We start from the raw sequence: 17266 nt of genomic DNA, 5'->3' as shown, positions 1-17266 counted from the left end.
AGCCAGTAGGCTAATGACGCTGAATTCTCTCATTGGCCTTCCGTGCAAATGTTTTACTGTATTAAACTTTTAGATCTTAGAATTTTAGAGACGGAAATGAAAGAGTGTAACACACGCACTAGATTAAAAAAGACATTTAAACACAAGATGATGAACAAATACAAAGCGCAAGTATGAAGCGCAGAGTGTACATATAATGAGTTTGGGGTTTTTTGTATTCAAACGCGTGTATTCTTGTTTGTTTGTTTGATTGATTGATTGATTGATTGATTGATTGACCGACTTGTTTTTCCGAAGTTAGAAAGCATTAAGTTGATTTATTCTCTGTCCAACAGTGTATTTGCGTTTTTGAGAGACAGAGAGAGAGAGGGGGAGAGAGAGGGAGAGAGAGAGAGTGTGTGTGTGTGTCCTTGCAGCGCTCGGCCGGTGGGTGGAGACAGTGTGACAGGTTCAGGTCGGACACCTCCACCTCCCTGCTCCGTCTTGAGCTCCTGCACACATGCAGTCGGAGGGTTCCACCGTATTATTTCGACGTTGTCATTCGGCAGCTGCTGCCTGCGATTCCTGCTCCGCCCGCTGCTGCTGCTGCTCGGAGCCGGTGTGTGATGGAGGAGTGATCCAGCAGGACGGGACTGATGCCGTGTTGAAGTAAGTGGTCACCTGTCAGCCCTGTTGTTACTGTCACTGTCAGTTCTATTAACACATGTGAAATGTTGTGTCTAACAGTAACTGTAATATAGGAAGTCAAACAGCAGGATTGATGATAAGATACCACTATACCACTACATGAAGTGGAGTAAAAACATAATGAAGAATAAACAAGTGTGTACCACAGACACACTTAGAGACCAGCACAGTGTGGACATAATGTAGCACAGCTGTGGGGATCTTATATCAGAAGCAGTCAAGTGTTTAATGAACTCGTGTTGGCTGCTGCTGATGTGCATGATGAACTCAAAAGAAGACCTTGAAGACTTTTGTGTCTTAATGCAACAGAGCAGAGTTCAGCTGTGTCACGTCATTTAGTTGAAGAATAAGCGTATAGAATTAGAGCAGTGTTTACTGTGGGAGAAAGGAGCGATCTGCTGCTCCAAACTTTGGCCTTTTTACCTCTCAGATCTTTTTACATGCACACGAACCAATAGCACACTGAAGGAGAGCCCATATAGACTGGGAAAACATGTGCATGACACAAGTAGCAACTGTTCCTACTATTATTGTAAATTATTATTACTCTGCCTTTACTATAGAGGTATTGTTGCTCTGTATTTTTCGGTATAGAATCAAGGACAAGCTGTAGTGAGTCGATGCACAGAAAATGCCATACACATACGGTATATACACTGGTCTGTGCGACAGATTGTTCGGAAACAAGAAAATGTAAAGAGTTGGTTCATTTAGATTGAAAAGAATATACACAGAGAGTTTTACATTCGAACCCAGGTTTTCAGATTGTCCTTCTCCAGTTCAATAGAGGTGGAGTAAATGGGGGGAAGAATTAACGACGGCAGATAATTGCAGGGCAAACATCCTTGTCGTTCTGGGTAATTCACAGAACACGTTTCAAACTCTGCTTAGGGGCTAATTTATTTGGTAGAAAGCGGTTCACGTGAGAACAGCTCACACTGAGTTTGTGGAGACTCAGAGGATGTCAGGGGCAGATAACTCCACAACAGATCCCAGATATACTTCAGAAAAGTACAATTGTTGAGGATCCTTGCCTTATACGTGAGGCTTCTGAGCCTAAAGACTGTACTGTTATACTGTATGTTAATTTGAGTCGTTATTATGTGCATTATATACATATGTTTTTATATTTGGGCAATCAAAACACAGTATTTATTTGAAAGGAAAGCAAATACTTTCACTTAAGAAAATATACAACTATTTTGGCAGTATAAAACTACTGTATGAAACTACTAGACTAGTTTACTGAGGGCACACGTGATGTTACAGTCATGGCTGTGTGCCTGACACTCCAAATGTTTCGCTGTGTTTTTCCCTGTCCCTGTGTTCAGTGCCCTGTGTCTCTCTCTGTGGCCACAACACTTTAAATTCTACTTTTATAAAGTAAAAACTGTGCTAGACATACAATGTCTTCACCATCATTTTATAAATCACCGTCATTATATAAAAGTATGCTAAGTTAAAAATGTGCTAAGAAAAATAACTTGTACCAAGAAATGTTAACTAACAAATTAGATCAAATTAATTTTAAATGCATTTTATGCAATAGTTCTGTAAACCATATTATAACTGTATACCTTAACCCCATCTGTATCCCACCAACCACATTACATCGCCTGAAATTTAACCAAAGAAATCACCTATAAGTTGTTGTATAGTAGCAGTACTAATAAAACTTGTGTACTCAAAATTGACTAATCTTACTGTGGAAAGGTTGACAGAGTCACTATACATAGATTTGTACCAAGAAGGAAGTAGTTCACTTGCAAGTATTCTACTAGTGCACTGATATTAGTGTGCTTACTACATGAAAAAGGCTTGAACTGTCCTTATGTTTACTTGATAAAGCTAATTTGAAGTATACACACTTTTTTTAGAGAGTCAAAATGCTGTCAGGTCCTGTGCAGCTGCTCGGACGTGTGAGTTCAGATGTTAGTCCGTGTAGTGCATTTGCATCCATGCCTGCTCTGCATATGTCCCCATGTGCCCTTTCACCCTCTTTGCCCGCTGCAGAGAGCTCTAGACATGACCGCCGGATGGGACATGTGTGTGTCTGTGTGAGTGTGTGTGTGTAAATGTGCATGTGTCAGCAAAAGCAGGACAGCGGCACGCTCCCTTTGAAAAGGCAGGGGGATGGGGGGGGGGGGTGGTCCTGGATGACGTTTGGCCCGGCAGCTGGGAGCTGCTTCGTGCCTTTGTTCCTCTCTGACCCCTGCTGACCCGGCACTCGCCCCGGTGTCACACACACACACAAACACACACACACGCACACACACACACACACCTGGACGCAGTCAGACACACACTCACACACACACACACACACACACGTAAATGTGAATATTTGCTAATACACAATACAGACACATGCACACATGCTCACAAACTGTTCAATAGGCCAGGCCCTGTGGGGACGATCTATCATGACTTAATCAGGGACTGGGAATTTGTGTGTGTGTGTGTGTGTGTGTGTGTGTGTGTGTGTGTATACTATGAAAGACATTTCATCCTAACAGTAGAGCTATGATGTGAAATTCCACCATGTTTTGCATTATTTTCCATTATCATATCAAAGCAGCTCCATCATCGTCGTTGAACAATTCCAACGTTTTCCTCGACTCTCGTTTGGAAACCTTCACAGTTGGAACAGTTTTAAACTGAAGATAAAAATGTTTAAGAATATTTTACATTAATTTGATGATTCACTTTTCATATTTTCAAATATTCAGGACAGAGAAGAATGGTCATAGGTTTATTTTTTCCTGAAATACTTCTTAAAGAATATCTAGCCCTAGTGTTTTGTGTTGTGTTTCATTGTACTGTAAGGTTGTTACAATACCAGAATTGTAATCTTTGTTACATTACTTGGTTTGATACAATGGCACACATTTGAATCAAGTCTGAGGGACCCCCAAAATTGTTTTTTGTTTGCACCCCGCTAATGGTAATTTGCAGAAAAATTCATTGAACTCATACCAGCACATTTGTAATGAGGTACAAATCTGTGCTGCCTTGAATGAAAAATGTGAATGTAGACCTGTTTTTTTTGTTTTTTTTGGACTTTCAGTACAACCAACTGCAGCATTGTTTTAAATGTGTTGTATCAGAGAAGTATCTAAGTATTTAAACTTCTGGAAACTTTCTTGTGCTAGCAAAGACATGGTGTAGGATGTCTGCGGTAGTTCTCAGCAAACATTTCAATACAAGGACAGAGCTCTGCTGAACCGATTTATCAGACAAAAATAAGAATTCATCACACAATTAGCAAATTCCAGATTCACAAATGTGACAATTTGTTTTATATGGTTCTAGATAAAATGTCTTTGGATTTTGAATACTTTTTCTAAACATAAATGTTTGATTAGAACAGAATAATTACTGGCAGTCCTATGCTCCTCTTTAAAAAGTACAATTCCAAAGGTGCTGACCAGGTTGCTGTGGAAATTTTATTGGCCCAAGTTATGTGGTAAATCTCAGCAATGTGTCTTGCTCTGTGTGGCTGCTGGACCACTCCATCTCCATTACACCAAACACGAGCCAGCGCGAACAGCAGGTGGTGTGTGCCTGTGTGTGTGTGCACATGTCTTCATGCTGCCTCCTTGCCTCCTTAAGTGACCCAGAGGGCACTAGGCCTAAGGCCAACCTTTTGTGCCTTCAAAGTCCTCAGTGACCCTGTCCCATCCCCCTCCACACACACACACACACACACACACACACACACACACACACACACACACACACACACACACACACACCCCATGTGGTCTGGTCTGGTTTGTTTGGCTCCCCTCTCCACAGGTATAGAGGAACATGTGTGGGGGCTGTTAGTATAGCACCATGCGGGTTAAGTGTGTGAGGATGATAGCAGCTGGACTACCTTCTTCCTCTGCCTGTATCCACCACGCAGGCCTTGTTAAGGGGCTGGACTAATCCCTGCTGCCTGGATCAGTATTTACCCTGTGGGCTGAAGGACGAGCTGCTGCAGCCTCTGCTCCTGCTGTTTAATCACTGACACATCCATCCTGGATTAACTTCACACCTTCTTTCTTCTGTCCTTTGTCGTCTTTCCTCATCAGTCAGTTGAACGATTTCAGTCAGTGCGAAAAGGGTGACACTGGACTTTCTCTGTAAGCAAAGTAGTAGGAATTATTTTGTGGAGAGGACTGCTGTGACATGTGTCTTTGCAGAAAGAGGTTGTTAAAGCCAGACCGATAAAACTTTTGGCTGATATTGGTGTATCACACACATATTGGAGATGTATTGGTGCATACGTCGCTCAACATGTGGCAGTATTAAGATTTCTTCTTTTCTTTCGTTTTTATAGAACATAATGTAGAATAGGACACACACACATGTATAATATATGTATAAATATAATTAATCGACTGGTTTCTCTCTTACAAATGTTGAAACGCGGTCTCGAACAATGGTCTCTGGCTTTCTCACCCAGCAGTAACCATTACCTCCACCTCCCAACATTAAAGTCAACTCATATATATGTAACGTGAGCGTATGACACGTGCAAATTTGAACATATATATATATATATATATATATATATATATATATATATAACCCTAACCCTAACCCTTATTAAAAAATACACTTTGTCAATGTTATAAATATTTTGTGGACTTTAACGACTCAGAACTCTAATAACAGGCTTTACTTTCATGGCTCTGATCATTCTGCCAGATTTGGTGGAACCTCCATATGTTTCCTCTTTTGTTTGAGGTAGAAATGCCACACAGGTCAAACAGAACTACTCAGATTTAGCTTGTGTAAACAGTAGCAATGCTGCGCAGCGCTGTGCCGTGCTGCGTTCAAGAGGCTTGGTAAGGTGCAGGCAGGCGGCGGGGAGCAGGACACCTGTTCATCCTGCGATCAGAAGCAGATGGCCCACATGGCTCCTGCTCCCCGAGGGGAAAACCTGTCAGCTGAGCCCCAATTAAGGAGTCACTGCAAGTCAGAGAGGAGCAGGGTGGGGGTGGCTGACAGAGAGTAGAGAGGAAAATCAGTCCGATAGTAAAATGACTGTAATGTGTACTAATTGGATTTTAGTGCAGTACATTTACTGTTTGGTTTGTTTGTGTCCCAGATGTCTTGTTCCCCTTCATGCTGCAGTGAATCAGTTCCCATGGTGGAATGATGCAAACTGCAGAGATTTATGTCAGGATATGAAAGTACCTAAACAGTGCAAAAATGTGTTTGCTAGATAAAGTATCAAGGTGAAAGCTGTACTATTTGAACAACATAATACCTTGTCAAAATCAGAATCAAAGTCATGTAATGATTATTGTGAAAAGATTTTGCATTGCTTCATTAAACAGTAATTAGGGACTTGTACATGTGAAATCCTCTGCACTATTCACAAAAGGAACTGAACACACATAGAAGATAAATAGAGCAGGTTGTTGTTCTGTCGGGCCAGTTTTGTTTTGTTATGTATGCGAAATACTGTACGCCTCGAGGTACAAGACACATTTCAGACAAATCTCGCAATAGTGAATTGGAATCAGAGAAAACACATAATTATACACATAATTGTCAGAACAGCACAATTAATACCAATATAACAGAAATTGCATAAAGGCCAAGTGCAATATCTGAACATTAGAACCTAGTTTTTTTTCATTTTTCATTGTAAATGAAAATAGCGATGCAAAATTATCATTCCCACTCACTTTGATAATGAATCACAATATCTGTCAAAAAAAAATCGCTCTTTTTTCTTGATGTCATACAGCCAAAGTAAAAACACAATATTGCTGGCTTACTTTGAGATCCATTTTTGAAAGATGTGAATAGTCATGGACAGAATCATAGTAGAATCATGATTTATTCTCTCTACGTAACCTAATAATAATAATAATAGTCATTATAATAATAATAGTAATGATAATAACCAAATATCCTCTGTGTGTACCAAAAAATAGGCAGTGGATTTTCTGTCTACTGTCTATTCAACTAACGCGGAGCGGTTGGTGTGCAGGTTTTGTGTATTCTGGGTTGGCACACTGTTGGCATGAAGTGACAGGCTCATACACCTAAAAACATTTAAATTCCCTGGAAAATAGTAGTTTCCCACCTCCCATTTCTGCAAACCACTGATACCTATACATTTGTGTTGTCATTATGTACCCCATTTTAAGCCATGATGGTTTCCTGACCCTTACCACAAGTTTTTTATACCTAAACCTAACTAGGCCATAAGCACGATGTTTTAACATTATAAAATAAAAAGATTGAACCTTGTGAAATACAAAGTTCAAACATATCACTGCCAGTATACCGGCAACTGTGTTGGTGCTATATCTGTTTCCACCCTGATTTTTCGGTGGCATGAGCAGTGATAACCATAAATCACGCTGATGCTGTCAACTGATGTGGATGAGGATGAATAGACGCTTCATTCCAGGGAGGCGTATTTGCATATTTATATCAGGGACATTTACTGTAAAACTTCTAAATAAGTACCGAGCCCTGATCAGGTTGATGTTTTGGGTTAGTTTTGACTAAAGTGGCAGCTACGCCCAGCAGATTTGCATGTTTCGACTTTGGCTTTCAATGAGACGTGGGCTTGACTGATTTACAAGCGGTATGGACTGGAGTTTTATAGATTTTATGGATTAAATTAAGGGTTTGTTTGTTGAATGTTTAGTAAGCATGCAAAGGCCTGCATCACGCTACCTCCGTGCTGCCAACAAGCCGGTGCTGACGGTTGCCAGAATTAACGGCATCAGGTCATAATGATGATAAAAATCAAAAGATCTGCTTCCCATGTTTAAGTGGTTAAACTGAGAACCATTTGTTTATTGGTTATTCCCACATGCACACACAGACACACCTGGAGGATTACATACACACTCAGATGTTTCATTCTGACTGTATTTCTTGAAGTTTAACCGACAAACAGGCTCATAAGCTTACAAGTAATCTTGTTATTTCAGCCAGAACAGACAAGTGAATGACGTCAAGACGCCTACGATGCAGCACTTAGAAAGACGTCAAGATATGGACAGATATACTATTTATAAAGGTAGCTGATATGTGATAATTGAGTCTTTCAGGAGGTTTTTAGCACTTATACTCTACAGGGAGGTTTTGTCAGTGAAGGCCATCTGCCCTGAGCAACAGCAAGACAAATCCCCACATGAAGTCCAGACGCTGGAGGTGGTGGTGGCTGATCACTCTGATCACTGATGAAATGATGAAACTGATTAATCTGTGAAGACTGGGTGGTCATGGGGAGGTTGAAGGGGCAGGTAAAAAGACTGATGCGAACAGCTGACACCTCAATTGGCAGCCCCCGTTAATGACTGCAGTGATCGTGAGTGCGCATGTGTGAGAGGCGTGAGTGGCGGGATAGTATGGAAAAGGCAGAAGCAAGCAAAAGAATAGTCTTCCTGACCGCACTGTAGCGAAAGACTCTTTGGAACAAACTGCTCAATTTCACGAAGAAGGCAACAAAACCCAGACAGACATCAATCAATGAACTAGGTATTTGCAGGGTATAGGTATACTGTTGAGGTAAATGAGGCTAAGTTGCTCCCTATATAGGATATACAGCATCCTGGGTCTGCGATGAACCCACTAGTGTCAGTCTCAGCCTTATGACAGAGTTACAGTGCTCGTACAAGAGCACATGCCAATGAGGAACCTACCCCACTCGACCAACCAATGGTGTAATTTCATCACTCACTCAGTCAGGGACAAACTTGCGCATTTACATGGCTGGCCAGGATTGCTGTGGTCAAGTCAAAAGTGCTTGAGGGTAGCCCTGCGAAAGGCACTGTTGGTAAGTCCACCACTTTTGCCTAGATCGAGAGACGTTGTAAAGTTAGAGTTCGAATAGTTTGTATCTAAAGACGGACTGGTGAGTAGATGAGAAGAGAAGCAGAGAAGGTGACGAGGTTGAGGTTGTTCTTTCCCTTGTTCTTTGCCTTGGACTGTAGTCAGGCTGCCAGCGGTAGCCATGTTGCCAGTGGCGTAAGTATCGGCGGTGCAACCGGTGCACCGGGGCCCAGATGCCGTCAGGGGCCCATGAAGGAAGAAAAAAAAACAGCTGTCCAGAATTGCCACAGGCCCCAGGAAATGATAAATTGCCCAATCAGTCAGTCATGATGAGTTGCGTCTCGTCACCTCTCTGCGGTGTCTGCAGCTGAGCACTGTGGGCCGAGCCGATGCATGTCTCTCTCCCCGGGCCAGGAGAATTATCATACCGTAAAATACCAAATGAAAATGTCACAAACTTCGACAGCTTCTCGGTGAACTATCTGGCATCCCTCTGGGCAATATTTGTGTCAAAAAAAGCGTCTTCTGCAAGTGAAGTTGTTGTGGCGGAGGAAATGATTCAGCCAACCAGCACTCGCGGAAAACTCCTCATCTCTGCTGTCACTCACGGTGGCGTACATTTGTTGCGCCATCGTCCTGATCATTTTGTGGGACATTCTCTCGTGGCGTGCCCATTTGCTGATAACCCATTCCCGCATGTTTATCTCAAGCTCCTCGCTAGCCTTCTTCCTCCCTCCAGCTGGCCCTGTTGCTGTCCTCCTCAGACAGACGCTGAAGCTCAGTTTGATTTTTTCGCCAATCTCTCACTCTCTTGGGGTCGACAGAGAAACGTCTAGCGGCTGCTTCTCCCGAGTTTTCCTCTGCATATTTTAAGACGGACGATAAAATTTCAAGTCGTACTTTTTATTTTTTTGCTGTACCGGAGCCATGGCGATCATCAGTGTGATATTGACTGACAGAAAGCAAGCACAACACGTGAAAAAGGTGCAGTGTCAGTGGTCACGTCTTCTTCCTTGATGTTTTAAAAGAATAAATTAGACTCGGCATTTATTTGGAACCGGCGGTTATTTATCCAAATATACACCTGCACCCACCGTTTAAAGGGGACCCTGTGGTTAATTGAAACCCAGCTATTATTTGGTAATATATGGTAGTTACCAAGGCAAGGCGCAGAAGAAAAAATAAATAAATGAATGAATAAATGAATGAATGAATAAATAAATAAATACATAAAAATAAATAAAATAAAAAACGGCCATCCATCGGCCCATTATTGATCGGCCCACCGGGAAAAATCCTGGTACTCCCGATGGCCAGTCCACCCCTGCAATAGCAGTTCTCTCGAGTGGCTGTGTGACTGTGTGTGTGTGTTGGTGTGTGTGTGTGTGTGTGTGTGTGTGCGTGCAGTGAGCACGAGCATGCGATTGTGTTTAGGGCGGGGGTAGGGGCACAAATAAAAAAAAATTGCACCGGGGGCCTCTCACCATGATGTTACGCTACTGCATGTTGCTAATGCTGTCTTTAGGACAATGACAGTAATACCATATGGAAACACTAGCAGGGGGAGTTTTCACTCTAAAGATGTTGACCTAGAGATATCTCCCCTTTAGATAGGTCATACACTATGGTGTATTTTATTTTGTTCTATTCCAGCATTTGCACTAATATTTGATGCATAATTGGACAAGGATTCATTTTCTTCTTGACAGGTTGTTTTGGCATGTATGTCTGTGCTCTTCTGTATTGAAGGGTAAATCATGTTTTGTTCCATTGACAGTGTTTGGAAAAATAATAAACCTCTTCCTTTTTGAGGGTAAAATGAGCCTGGTAACTGGAACTGTTTAAGTCCAGCCTGACTGGCAGCCAGTCTTTGTATCGTTGTCCTCAGAGCCTAAAAGTAATACCCCTCCTCATAATCTGAGGCCTTTAAAAAGATGCCGCCATTTTGTCAGGGCCGTAGCCGAACAATAAAGCCCTTCTCTCGCTTTTTCTTCCCCTTTTCTGTCTTTTCCTTTGGCTTTTCTGCCTCTTGTTAGTTTGAAGGCTTTTTCCCTTCACAGCTTCCTTCCCCACCTGCTAACTTTCTGTCAGACACACACACACACAGGCAGTCACACTCTGAACACCCATTTTGGGAGCACACACTACTTTTTACATAATTTGCCTCATTGTCTGAGTCAAACCAATCCCCCATCCATGAAACAAAGAGGTCGAAGGCGGCAGCCGTCCCCAGTGGGCCAGGTGTTCCGCAGGGCTCAATTCTGAGTCCTGTGTTTTTTTCACTCACTCTTTCTCCTCGTGTGTGTGTGCGCGTGTAATGGCCCTGAGCATGGTATGTGTGTGTGCAGCTGCTCGCCACGGGCCCTCCTTTGTGTCCCCCTCCCCACCATTGTCAACTCACGCCTTCTCGTCCATTCATGTGCTCGAGCTGGCGGATGGGTTTGTTGTGTTGTGGTGGTGTGTCTGTGTGTGTGTGTGTGTGTGTGTGTGTGTGTATGTGTGTGTGTGAGTGTGTGCATGTATGTGGAGTTTGAGGTTGGGGGATGCAGGGGGAGGAGATGTCCTAGCTTAGTGTCCCTTTCCATTGGTGGAGAGGGGGGTCATTGGTGTGTGTACAGAATAAGCTTTGGTGAAGACAGGAAAGTGAGACGTGTGTGTTTGTTGTCAGATTTCTGCGTCGGTATTGGTCGGTAGGCAGACTCAGCATGAGGAGGGGATGGTAGATGTCTCACACTCCATCTGTTGTCAGTCACACTGCTGAACCTGCAGCCTCAGGACACTGCACTCTGCTTCTCAACCAAAAAGGGGAACTTGAAGGCTGATCTCTTAGGATTGCTACCAGGAAACCAACTTTGCTCAGCCCCACTTGGATTGAAAGCTTTACTTCTCCAGCTCTTGAGTGGATACTGAGATTTGACTTATTTATTTTTTGCTTTAAAAAAGGAATCGTGTTGAACACCTGGGCTTGCTTTACATCCAGCAATATTACTGGGAAATTCCCTCTGAAGTTTTTTGACTTTGTGGAATGACCAAAGACAGCCTTTCATGACAGAAATTGTAGGAGTTCTTGCATTTTCTCCATTTTTGCTTCCTTGCTACTTCTCCTGAAGCTGTGTGGTAAGTGTTTGTGTTTACTTTCCTTGTCTTTCTAACCTCGGGGTTGCCCAAATTTTGCACAATTTAGAATATTTAAAGTGCTGTTATCATGCTTTGTCACACTTGCATTGCAATGTTGTGAGTGTTATTATTTATATGTTATCTTCTATCATGAAATCTCCCTGGCCACACTGTCCAAAACGATGTTGTTACGCAGCTCACAGTGATCAGTAACAACAGCCTACATGTGCAAAATGCTCTGAAGTAATGCTGCAACTAAAGAGAGCTTCAGAGCTGTGGGGATTATGTTCTTCTGTCTATAGTAACATTTTTAACATGTTAAAAGTTTCAGATACTATATTAACTGTTCTTAAAAGATTGAACCCATTAACTGCCAGTACCTACAGGGGTAAAATAATAGTTTTGTTGCCAGTATACCACTCCAGGATGGTCCAGAATGAAATGTCTCAAATCTCAAAAACTATGTTTTTTTAGGATTGCATCTTTCATTTTGGAAGATTTAAGTGTAGATAAATGTGCCCACAAGTGAAATTAAGACAGACAGACTTTGTATGGTTCTCAGCCAGGGCTCTTTGGGGGATTCCTTGGGGTTCCCCTACAACAAAAGAAATTTGAGCAGCTTTAATTCCTTCCATTTTATGTAATCAAACAAATCACAGAATGCTACATATAATAATGAGAGTGTTGATGATCAGTGATTGCAGGCTCTCCACTATTTTCACATATGACAGCATGTGGCATGTCTGCTCCTGGGCTTAGGGAGGCAGAACCAGACGTAACCAACTGGGACTCTGCACAAGTCAGAGGTGAAAGTGAGTGCTACCCACAGCCCCCTACCAAAGAGGTCACATGATAGACAGTGGTGATATGTATTACTGACGATGAATCTGCACGCCACCAGTTGCAGCAGAGAAGTAGGGGATGGTGGAGGAGGGTGGAGGAGGATGCTTTCAGGGAGGTCCCCTGTGGCTTCAGCAGGCATCTGTTGCCCCCGCTGTCCATATATACCCCACCCCCCACCCTCTATGCCCCCTTTGTCCGACCCCCCCCCCCCCCCCCCCCCCCCCCACACACACACCACACACACACACACACACATACGCACACACACACACACACACACACACACTCCCAGCTGGTCACTGGCGTGGCAGACTGGCTCACTGCCAGCAAATGGCACGGCCCTGAGGGACTGGTCAGGGTCTGGCCTCGGGGGAGCTCATCCCCCCGTACACCCCCAAGGGGGCTAACCCTGGACCATGACACATACAGAGATACACAGAGTGCAGCGGCAGTGCAGGCAGGCTGGGTCACTAAGGTGGAGGCTGCAGCATCTGCTCACTATGGAAGGCTCCCTCCTTCCACTAAACACATACACAGCTATAGAATGATTCGGTAGATGAGTTATTCTTTACGTGTTATGTTCTTACAAACCAGAGTTTTGAGAAGCATGTCGAAATTATCAACCATGAACCTAAAGAATCTCTATTGTCTTTCTACGGTATTGTGGTGCAGGTTTTAATTGTTTTCTTCATGAAATGCACTTAAAGAATTTCATATTGAGCCTGTAACAAATCTAAATGAATCAGAAAAATGTTGGGTGTAATAGTAAATATCTTGCTCAACAGAAAAGTTGCACCAAAATACAAGTGCCAATGCACCCCATACTTTACTATATCAATAACTGAAAATAAATTGAACTGTATGAGTTTATTGATACAGAAAAACAGGCTTAGGGTAGATGTAGCTCAATGTTGCTGTGGTCTGTGTAGCTTAGACGTGCAGAGAACAGCATTAACCACCATACCATTCTATGGTATTTACTCTGGAAATCTCAACCTAAGAGACCAAGCTATCGTTTTGAAGTCCAGACATCTTGTCACAGCAGAATCTATCCAAATCTAGATTCACAAAGAAAAGTACATAAACTCTGTATGTGTAGATGTACATTACTGTGTATAATGTGAATGGTTTTATGCTGCAGCTCAAGTCCAGGTCTGAACAGAGACGATACGCCATTACTTGGTAACACTTCATAATAACCATCATTAATAAATGGTTAATTTATAGTTGATTAAACTTTAGTTAATAGTTATTTGACTGTCAACAAACAATTAAGTACTTTGTAAACCATTTATTAAGCAATTTTAAAGTTTTATAGAGTCTGTTGCAGCTATATGAGAGAAATCCAACTAATGTCTATTGATGAACTACACATAATTTATGAACCATTTACAAAGTATTAAAAACATCAGTTGCAACTTGACAATAAACAGTAAAGCTTTAGGCAAAACATATTTGAAATAAAATATGTCAGGGTCGTAGAATTTGGTTGGTTTGGGTAAATAAATTGTTTAATGTATAACATCTGTGTCCTTATTATGATTTTAGTGTGTTGTTTTTATTATTGTGTTTTAAGTTTCTTTGAATACATTGAAAAGCACTATATAAAACACATATTAATATTATCATTATTATTATTATTATTATTTTTACTTGAAGTAGTTTAACTAATTTGATCAAACACATAGACAATCATAATGCCTTCACACTTGTGGTGGTTTTGTAAAAGAAGAGCCTTCTTTTCCCCACACTTGATATATTTTGGTGTCACCACAGCATAGTGTCTGAATTGCAGCTGTCTCTCTGCAATATTGCAGAGCATATGTTTTTTACCTTGTTTTTATTATATACTGTATATTTCTAAGACTCAGTCACAGCGAGACAGCAAAAGTCATCCAGACTGTAAAGACTGCGGTGATAACGCCTTCAGTTCTCTTTCTGGCTGGTGTTTTACACTTGCTGTGTCACAGTCATGTTTCTGCTGACTCCTCAAAGATTCCGTCTGACATCCTGTGACCGAGGCGAGTGTGACTGCTGAATTACCAGGCATCATGTGCAAAAGTGTGTGTGTGTGTGTGTTTGTGTGTGTGTGTGTGTGTGTCTTGCTGGAGGTGAACAGGTTTAAAAAACCCCAGGCTCCGTCTGTGCATGCTGCTCAAGCTGAGGGAACAATGCTCCCGTCACAGAGGGACAGATTGGGTGGCAGCTGCATTGTTGAGAGACGGCAAGCCAGACACACTTCTTTCCCCCACCCCCTGACACACACACACACACACACACACACACACACACACACACACACACACACACAAACACAATCTCGCTCTTTCCTTTTGTGTCTCTTTTGTTGTTGGTGGACTAAATTATTCCAGCTCTCTTGTGGCATTCAGGGTGACAAACAGCGGCGCGGCAGCTTAGACGTCGGGGTCGGGACATTAAGAGGCCCCTGCTTTCCGGTGCTTTAGCCTGAGATCCAAGAGACTCCTCATTACAACTGCTGCTGAAATATAACCACATATACACATGAATAAAATGTCTGAGCTGAGCTCTTTTGAGGTTGGCAGCAGCCTGGTTGATAAATAGTCAGCAGAGAATATTTGAATATTCTTGTTCAGTCTGGTATTGCCAGGAGCTTATTGTGGCTTTTTTTTTTAACTAGGAGACATTTGCTGTCTCTTGTCTTTGGTCCGGTTTGTCTTGCTCTGACTGTGGTCGCCTAATGATGATTTCTTTAAAGCAAAAGCATCAAGTAATGGACACTGGTGGTCCCAGCTGCTTCTGTTCACGTAGTCTCACTTTAATTCCTGCGGTTTCATTATGTTTTTGCACGAATTTTGAATAGAATATATTGGTTGGCTGGTTCTATTGGCTGATATGTGCAACAAAAAAAACCTTTTTGGATTAGAAGATTACAATGCAGAAAAAGATGCTTGGGATAATTCCCCTGTGAACTTTGCTGTTTCACTGCCTCAATGTTATTTCATCAATAAGGTTTATTATGAAACTGTAAAATATCCTGCCTTTCATACATATCGTGGTCACCAGTGTTTGATAACCTCATTCTTGGAATTGCTGTAAAATACATACGGTACATATTGATACATCAATACTGGAATTAGTGTCTCTCTCCCCATTTGTATTTGCGACAGCTGCAAAAATCATGTATCTTTCAGGTTTTCATCTGTCTAGTTTTTGTTTTGTTGGAGCTTTAACACAGCCATGTCAAACTAAGTTAGGTGTCAGTTTAAATCAGGGGGTTTTCAGGGCTGCAACGGTTAGTTTTGTCCACAAGCCAAAGATACTCAGTTTACTGCCACAGAGGAGCAAATAAACCAGAAAATATTCACATCAAAAAAGCTTGAATCAGAGAATTTTTTATTTTGTTTCATCAATCACCTTGACCAATTATGATGATTAAGATGATTAATGGTTGACAAATACTTATTTGATTCCTAATTGCAGATCTAAATCCTTGACGATGCAAACAGCAGTTAAACCGAATCCGAGATGCTTCCTCGTGTCTTTTTTTGACAGAGACCTGTCAAAGCTGTAAATATCATACATACATACTTCTTTCACAGACCTGGGAGCAGTTAGATTTTTGGAAGTACCCCTCATGGGTATTTCCACAGATAAACAAGCGTCCGCACAAACACTGAAATTTGTTTGCGGTGTTGAAGCAGCCCGAGCAGGCCCACGGCCTCTCCGTCCACATCATACCAGTAATCACAGGTGCTGTGTTGTATCCTCTTATCACATGACTGGCCTTTGACTCAATTCCTTTGTGCACAGCCATCTTTGAAGAATGTGTTTGTGCACTGAGCAAAAAGATGACTAGAGGCAACTAGAAGAACGACCTTCTCATTGTTCCCCTTTTTCTTAATCTTCAACACAATGAGCTCAGATGTACTGAGGTTGACCTCGTGCGTCAAACAAAACTGAACTAGATTCAAGGATTAAGGACAGTAAAGTGAAAACAGTATTGTCATTATGTAGTAATCATGTGTTTATATATAAATGTGTTTGTGTGATCTTTGTATAGTAGTAGAATGTGGGAGCAAAGAGCACACATTGTTTTTTTTAAACTGGTCATGTAAAGTAATGTCACATCACAACAGATCCCTCTTTGTTTCACCCAATCGTGGACCCCCATAGAAGAAAAAGAGGCTGTAAGGACCGTTAGAGTTCCTTCAAACTGATTCAATAGGAGTGAGTGAGAATAAATCCTTCCATGGCTTCACTGTCTCAAGCTTATATGTAATGGCACAACCTTAGAAACTGTTTGAAATCAAACACAGACTGCATTGATGCATTCAAGTGTTCTTGCAAGTTTGCTTGTTAGAGCAGATCTTCAGGAGGGCCAGATTTGAAATGAGGGGCCAAAGGGACATTTACACTCCCTCTTTTAATGAATTTAAATGCATTGAAACAATGCATGTTTCGTTCTTTCTCTGTTTTTGTTATCGTTGTTTTGTTTTCACAATTGGTAAAGAAACATCATAAATACAGAACTACAGAAAAAAGGCACCTTTAATGTGTTGCTTAATGGCTCAAACTTTTAAATGAAAAGATTAAGAAAAATTAATTTAGTTGTTAGTAACAGACTAGCCTGCAAACAGAATAATCACATGGCCAGAATGGGCTCACTACATGATACTGTCGTAAATAGGTAAATAGTAAAATGACATGACTCCCCCCTTTTTAGAGTCCAAACATCATGTTCAGGAAAATATACAATTTTCCTGCCCCCTGTCTACTTGGCAGCTGCCTAAAGCAGCAAGCAACTGTAAGATTCTTAATTTGACTTTGAAACTCCAATCTGAGT

General features: G+C 41.7%; 1 protein-coding gene across 2 annotated transcripts in view; it reads left to right on the top strand.

Moving 5' to 3' along the window:
- Positions 1-496: 496 nt before the first annotated feature.
- Positions 497-17266, top strand: part of LOC115587509 (probable ribonuclease ZC3H12C) — a 31087-nt gene continuing 14317 nt past the window's right edge. Inside the window, exon 1 of one of the 2 annotated variants that reach the window (XM_030427370.1) lies at positions 497-648. The gene's annotated coding sequence lies outside the window, so the exon portion shown is untranslated. Of the gene's footprint in view, positions 649-11087; positions 11599-17266 lie in introns of those variants that run through there. The other variant, XM_030427369.1, reaches the window with a different exon arrangement.

The sequence above is a fragment of the Sparus aurata genome, chromosome 9 (genome assembly GCF_900880675.1).
Source record: "Sparus aurata chromosome 9, fSpaAur1.1, whole genome shotgun sequence".
NCBI classification, from domain to species: domain Eukaryota; kingdom Metazoa; phylum Chordata; class Actinopteri; order Spariformes; family Sparidae; genus Sparus; species Sparus aurata.
This window is presented reverse-complemented; position numbering and strand designations above follow the sequence as displayed.